Below are 7,990 nucleotides of genomic sequence, written 5' to 3' on the forward strand. Positions count from 1 at the left end.
CCCCCAGCTCTTATGCAGCTGAGAACAGAGGATACAGAGGGAATGTGATCACTTATGAAAAAGAGGAAAAAAAGGTATTTATAATGTTTTTTTATCATACCTATACACAAAGGTCTTTCCTTTCATTCTATTTTAAACTGAATGGGTTGTTTTACAAAGTGATAGTTTACAATCACCTTTAGAAAACATTACATATAGTGTATTTTAAGAGTTTAGCGTAAGGTGTGGGGGGGGGTTCACCAACTTGCAACATGGAGTTTTTGTGGAAAGCCTTTGAATGACCTACTGGTATGAAATGCCAAAGTAACACTTTTTTTTTTAAAAGCTGAAGAGTAATGGGCCATACGCACTATTCAATTGTCTTTGGATTTTTTCCTTTAGATTTACCAAAACCATATACAGTAATATGAAGTCAAATCTAAACAATTTGTATGCAATCAGGCAGGCCCCTGCACTACATAATTGAAGGTAAATCTAATGGAAATGTAACAACAAAAGTTGTATAGTGTGTATCCAGTTTAAGACTAATCCTTTTAATGGTTGAATGATGATGTTCAAAATTGTATTTAATTAAATGTGCTGTAGAGTAAAGTTTAGATATTAGCTGCTAGCTGTGTAACAGGATGTGTTATCGCCTGAATAATCAGAAATTGTGTAACTGTAACTTCTGGTATACTGAACAGGTGCAAAGTTAATGCAAAACAGGGTCAGAATAGAAAAGCATGCATACACTTGTGATTATCCTCATAGACAGCGTCCCCCACAGTAAATCCGGGGTATCTTTTATAACACACGTGAACAGCTGGAGGGATCCAATGACAAAGCGCTACGCCACTGGAACTGGAGTACCCTGGTAGCAATTGGGGAGGGTTTTCCCTCAGTAGCTGGGTCTTTTGAAGAAGCTGTATGCTTCTAGACCAGCCTTTCTCAACCTTTTCAACACAGAGGAACCCTTGAAATAAATTTCTGGTCTCGGGGAACCCCTGCTAAAAATTAAAAATCTACAACTCATGACACATTAGTGTGACAGTCAGCGGGAAGAATGCTCCTTACTCTTGTCATCATTGGGAATAATTACCCCCTTACAGAGAGCTAAAAGGAACAATGGTGTCATTGGAAACTTATCTGAGAGGCAGAAATTGCCCATTGCTCAAGGAACCCCCTAGCCACCTCAGGAGGAACCCTAGGGTTCCACGGAACCCCGGTTAGGAAACCCTGTTCTAGACAATGCCTACCAGTTCTGCCAGTGGAGTGCCTCTCACCTGGCTACAGATCACTAGCCCAGCTACTTGTGACTCTTCAGGAATGGTCTCTCTGATCTGTTGAGGGAGGGAAAAAGAGAAATTAATCATTTTGGGTGTGTTCAGGAGCCCAGGGAGTTATAGTAAAAGGATTTAAAGGTAAATGCGCCTGCATTTGTGTATAGTAAGTGGGTACTCCATTACATTACCTTTTCCTCGAAGACACCTCTTGGCATTTTTTTTAACATGATAACATGAAAATATACATGAATTGTGTAGCACCCTCTTCTAGTTAGGTTGTTAGATTAAATGTAATTATGGGAGTAGAAATTGGTAGTTTTTGCCTATACAGGGATTCCTAACTGTGGGTTTTGATTTCTCCCACCTGCTTCTTTAAGAAGCTTTCAGAATATAGGACAGGGAGAATCAAATGACCAGTATGAATTATCATGCCCCAGCCAGTCTCTGGAAGGAAGCATCCAGAAGGTGACTGGGGAGGTGATTAATGTTTGGAAGGCCTTTCCAGAGTGTTCTTTCCTCTTGAGGGAGGGTTCCAGTTCTCATAGGGTTGCTGTCCCTGGGAGGCAGCTAAAGAAAAAGAATTGCAGTCTGGGTCTCAGCAGGAGCTGCGCTGAAGGCCTGAAGAAAATTCCTGATGAATTCCTGCTGGAGGGCACCGTCCTGAAGTCCTCGTCTGGAGAAGGATCTTTATCTTCCTCGCTGAGATCTACTTGTGAATTCTGGGTGGCAGACAGCTCTGGGGACATTGTGAGTAAAACCTGATTTTGGACTTTAGTGTGTGCCTGCACCTATTAGGACTTTACACTAAGAGGTTTATCCTCACATTTGTTGTTCTTCAGTAACAAATCCTAAAAGACATCTCTTAGACTGAGCCATTATTGTTGGTGTGCATGAGCCTGTGCATGTAACTAGGAGAACCTGTATATTTCTAGTGGCCCTCCCCAGGGGCTAAGCGTGGGTCTCGAGTTACAGGATATTCCTGTAGTACATGCTGCCGTCACGTAGTACATGCTGCCGTCACGTATAGCAACCAACAGAAAATCTTGGATTTGGGGTGTTTCTAAGTTTTCCGGTTTGTGCACAACAGGAGAGAGTTTATACATTATTCCAAGATGGCACACTATCACTTTTTCAGGCTTTTTCAGAAAAATAAAGGAGAGACAGCCTTTCATAGTGTAAAATTCTTAAAGTATTTAAAATAATAATTGTAAAAAATACAATAAAAAAAACATAAAATGAAGACATTACTAACTGATGACGAAACACGTCAAGCTGGTGTTCCCGTGCGCCACCTGTGGCCCAGCAAGTGCAACGCATGCCAAAGCATAGGCAGGGTCAATCTGTTTTCACATATTTCACAGGGCCGATTCTCTATGGTTTTTTATTGTATTTTTTACACTTTTTACAATCATTATTTTAAATAAATATACCTAAGGAATTTTACACTATGAGAGGCTATCTTTCCACTTATTTTCTACTTGCTTAACCATGCTGGGGAGAATAACCGGACCAAAAAGGGGAGAAGCAAGGATCCCTGAGAGCCTCAGCTGGATATGCTGAGATCAATCTCTGTCATTATACAAACTGCTGGATTTATATAGTAAAACCATCAGTTGTGGTTTATTTTTCCTTTCTTTGCATCATTCTTTACTGCCGTGTTCTTAACTCTTCAGGGAGGGTTCCAGTTCTCCTGGGGCTCCTGCCCCTGGGAGGCAGCTAAAGAGACGCAAGAATTGCAGTCATGGCTTCAGCAGGAGCTGCAGGCCTGGAAGAGATTGCTGATGAATTTTTGCTGGAGGGCATCGTCCTGAGGTTCTGGTCTGGAGAAGGATCTTTTATGTCCCTCCCTGAGGATTTACCTGTGGATGCTGGATGGCAAACAGCTACTGGGACACTGTAAGTAAAACCTGATTTGGGACTGTAATGTGTGCCTGCTACTTTAAGGACTTTCCACTAAGAAATTTGTCCTCCCATTGTTTGTAATTTTAGTTTTGGAGTATCCTGCAATCCTAAATTTCTCTCCTGCTCAAGTTATCCATCAATAAATCTTAAAATGACATCCCGCACGTCCGGTTCCGGCGCCGCATGTAGTGCAGGGGAGAACAGCGGCTCCGACTGAGGATTATACAAAAGCTGCTATTAACCAGGGAGGCAACCCCAACATAGTGACCTCCTCACTTCCGCCGCCTTGCACCGCTGCTTGGAGCGGTACTCCCCAGCAAGAACCATCCTCAGCTCCTTCTGCCACACAGGCAGTCAATATAGCGGATGGCATGGGCACTAAGCACCAGAGCGATCCCTCTCCATCCCCAGGCGATGCCTGCAATCCCTGCTGAGGAACAACATAGTAAGATCGCTCAAGCAGTGGCAGATTTGCTTCTGCCCACTATTGCAGCTGCAGTAGATAGGGCAGTGGCACTGAGAATCGAGCAGTTGAGAAGAGAGCTAGGAGACCACTCACAGGGACTTAATGAGCCACAACACAGGCTCTCTGAAGTGGAGGACGAGGTACACCAGTTCCATACAACCTTACAGCAGACTTCCCAGGCCTAGGAATATTTGCTGGAGAAAATAGATGACTTGGAAAATCGCTCTAGGAGGAACAATCTGAGGATTGTAGGTTTTCCAGAATCATACAACTCTGCTTTCCTAATTGATCTCTGTACAAACCGCATCCCTGTAGCCCTCGGTCTGCCAGAGAGATGTATTGTTGAACGCTCACAGACTTTGTGCTCTTCAAATAAGCGCAAAACGGCTAGACCGGTCATTCTTCATTTCCTAAACTACGCCAACAGAGTAGTCATACTGCACTCATTCCACAACTCCCGTTCTTTACAAATTGATAGCCACAAGCTTCTGCTATTCACAGATTATTCCAATGAGGTAGCGCGTAGGCGCAAACTCTTTCAATCAATATGAGCGGCACTAGCCTAAAGGGGCGTCAGGTTCACCTTAGCCTACCCAGCGAAGTTGCGCCTACATATTCCAAACAGGGACTCTGTACTTTTTATTTCTCCTGAGGAAGCCAAAGATTATCTCCAATCGTCCAGGGCCCCACAAGGGTCTACAACATCTCCAAACCAGCCGCAGACCAACGTCAGGTGTCAACGCAGCCCCCTGAAGGACCCTCCTAAGCGGCTACGTTACTTCAATAATAGGGGCCAGCCCAAACAAAACTAAATTATACCTACCAGATCCTTACTCTCTGACTCCACCCTCAGAAAGGTCTCCTCCCAGTTATGGGGACCCACACTGGATGCAGTTTTGCTAAATTGTCTTGCTGCTTCTCACAGCCTAACTCTAGTTTAGAATGATCTGAATACCATATCAATGATCCTCCATGTGTAATCCTAGACCTCTGTCCTAGTTTTACTAAACATCAAGGTGAGTTCCTCCCTTTTGATACTAATGCTCATATCTTGGTTACGCTATTAAAGGACTTGGTGTTACATGTGGAAAAAAGCGAAGCCACAAGCTTTCACAGTGTTTTGTTTTAGTTTGCTCTTATTTGTTTGCTACTACAACTGCTATCTCCCTCATCTAACCCTAGGGAACTATCGACTCACACACTACTGAGTCCCTCCTTAACCCTCCCCCCCTACACTACCCCCGCTCACGACTGTGGCTTCTCGGATATCTCCTCATCACCTACAAGTCCTATAGACTAATATGCGACTAAAGCATTCACCAAACATATGAAGGTACTTTGACACCTGAAACGCATCCATACTGACATTGCGTTGCTGCAGAAGACACACCTAACTGAAGTAGACTTACCTCAAATGCGCAAGTTATGAGTGGGTAAGGTCTTTGGCTCAACTTCCGTTAATCGGAAAGTTGGAGTATTGATCCTCCTCCACAAAAACCTGACCTGCGAAGTGATATCACAATCTTGAGACGACCAGGGACGCATTTCCACAATACACCTTTGTTTTCCCACTCAAGACCTGGTACTCACCAACATTTACGCCCCCAACTCTCCCACCAAACAATTCTTCTGTAAGATGTCTACCCACATAGCGCCCCACTTGGCCCATGCTCACTTAATTGGCCGAGACTTCAATACAGTTATGCACCCTTCAGAGGACAGGACGACAGGTAAACCCTACCGTGGGACTTCACCCCCAGACTATTCTACCCCCCCCCTCCAAATTCTCAGACTCAAAGCGACTCATTGATACATGGAGACTAACACACCCAACAGATAGGGAATTTACCCCCCCCCCCACACTCTACCCTTGCCAGGCTAGACTACCTGTTCTGTAATGAGCTGCTATTATTATCCACTAGGGACCCCCAAATCCACGAAATTGCGATATCTGACTATAGTCCAGTATCTATCCAACTGTCAGACCTTTCTGCCCAGAGCTCCCAGAAAATCTGGAGATTCCCATCCTACCTGGCCCACAACTCAGACCTTTATCATGCTCTCAAAGAAGCCTGGTCTTAATTTGAATCTACCAATGCCTCACACAAAGACAACCCAAATTTGTTCTGGGAAACAGGAAGATCCATTCTTCGTGGTAGAATCCTCTTCTTCACCGCTCTCTACAAAAAACGAGCCACAAAAAACTACAACATAGCCAGCGATCACCTTCGTGCGGCTCAGGCCCGTCTAACTCAACATAATACCCCCGATAACAGAAAAGCTTGGCACAAGGCCAAGCAACAATTTGACCTGTGGGCTGAAACACAGGAACGTATAAAACAATCCTACATAGACCTCCAATATCACAAATTTGGCAATAAGCCAGGAAAACTGCTAGCTCGCCTCTGCAAGGGCCTCCATAGGCCAACCCACATCACAGCTTTGAAAGACAGGGAAAACTCGCCTCATCCACCTCTGACATTAGCAAAATTCTAGAAGACTTTTACACTTTTTTATATGCCACCAAATACCCTTGACACCCAAACAGCGAACAACTCTCCTTGATAAAATAAAAAAAAGTATGTAACAGGTGCACTGCTATGGATAATGTGTAGTGGCTGTAAACTAAGTGAGTTGCAGCACCCACTAAAACAAGTGCTCATTAAACTTGCTATATAAAATTAGATAAAAAGAATTGATGCGCTACTCATAAAGTGAATATAACAATACACGAATAAATATAACAAAAATAAACACACAATTAGCATATATACTTGTGTACGAAATAGAATGTGAACTCAATCTTTGAGTGAATCAAGTCCGCGAATCTGCATACACATGTGAACAGTTCTTAAACAATCTCCAAAACGATAGCAGTGAGACTGAATCCAATAGTGCAGTGTTTCTAAATAATTAATAGTGCTGGAGTCCTTTCAGCAAAAAACAAAAACACCTCTGTGTGCAATAGCTGCTCACCTGCAGCACACATGAAACGTGCAGTGAACAATCATTGAGAGGATCCACTTAGGGCTCCTTTAGCTTCCTTTGGGCACCTTTACAATACCTCAGTATGCGCAGCTTTTAGATGTTTCTAAGGAGAAGGTATCATGGGTGATCCTAAGATTCTGATCCTAAGAATATGTTAACGAGGTCTGCCCACACAAACCAACACGATTCCAAACCTCAGTAATCGACAAGTTACTCCAACAACAACAATCCAGGATCTCGGATATTTACCCTCCACTGAATTCCCGATTATCCAAACCGCTGAAACAAACCTCGTTCAAATCTTGGGGAAAAGACATCCAATCGGCCAATATGGTCGACACCATCCTACAGGGATACAGGGACTCTGAGGAAGAGGCTAGACCTCGAAACGCGTCAGTCATCTCATCATGGACGATTATATGGACTAAACACGGACTTTCGAGCAATCCAGCTTGATATGCTTTACTTTCATTTACGTCTGTGAGTAGCCATTTTTAATGTCATTTAAATAAAGCCTACATTGAGGATAATGCGCTAGGTCGGTGCGCCCTTTTTTGTTCTTTTTGCTTTTAGTATCGGTGGACTACCCCAGTCCGTTAAGGGCAGCAAGACCTTAGCCATCTGAGAAGCCAGTTGTCAGTCCCGTGAAGTGTGTGGTTGAGGGGTCTGGATACCAAGCGCAGGAGAAGGGTGGCTACACCTTATTGTTTTTTGATACATTAAAACTTGCTCTATAGCCACAATAGAATTATGGAGAGAGACTCAATTCAAAATTATGCACATAGCATACATTCCTTTTGTGTCATCCAAGACTTCTCCTCTGTCCCCTATGCCAAGCCTCTCGTCCTACCCTCTTTTATTGCTTTTAGATATGCCAACCAATCTCCGACTTCTGGGGTCAAACTTCCACATTCATTCAGTCTCTGGACAAGCCATCCCAACAGACCCTCTTCTGCTTCTCTTTGGTTACGAAGCCTGTCTTTCATCTCCACAAAGAACAAGTTCCCCAACACTCAAGCTGAATATATTGTGGACTCTAACCTGCCTATTAGTAGCAAGAAGAATCCCTCTAAAATCATGGCTCTCTCCAACACCTCCTAAAACAACGGCTGTCAAAAGAGATCTTATGCAACTAATGTACAAAGAACTACTAGACTTGGATGTTCATCCCCCCTCATCTTCCAAACGCTTTCAGTATAAGTGGCAAGCCTTCATCGACGTTGTTGCTACATATTCCGAGAAAGCCTCAATAACATCAATACTCGCACGTCTGGAATATTGCACCAAGAGACCTTTACAAACAGCCAGATGCCCTTCTTTGCTCTAGTTGGTTATAACCCTTTTTCATCCTATAATGGGACTCAAGTCCTTC

The sequence above is a fragment of the Pelophylax lessonae genome (assembly GCF_965119305.1).
Source record: "Pelophylax lessonae genome assembly, chromosome: 2".
NCBI lineage: Eukaryota > Metazoa > Chordata > Amphibia > Anura > Ranidae > Pelophylax > Pelophylax lessonae.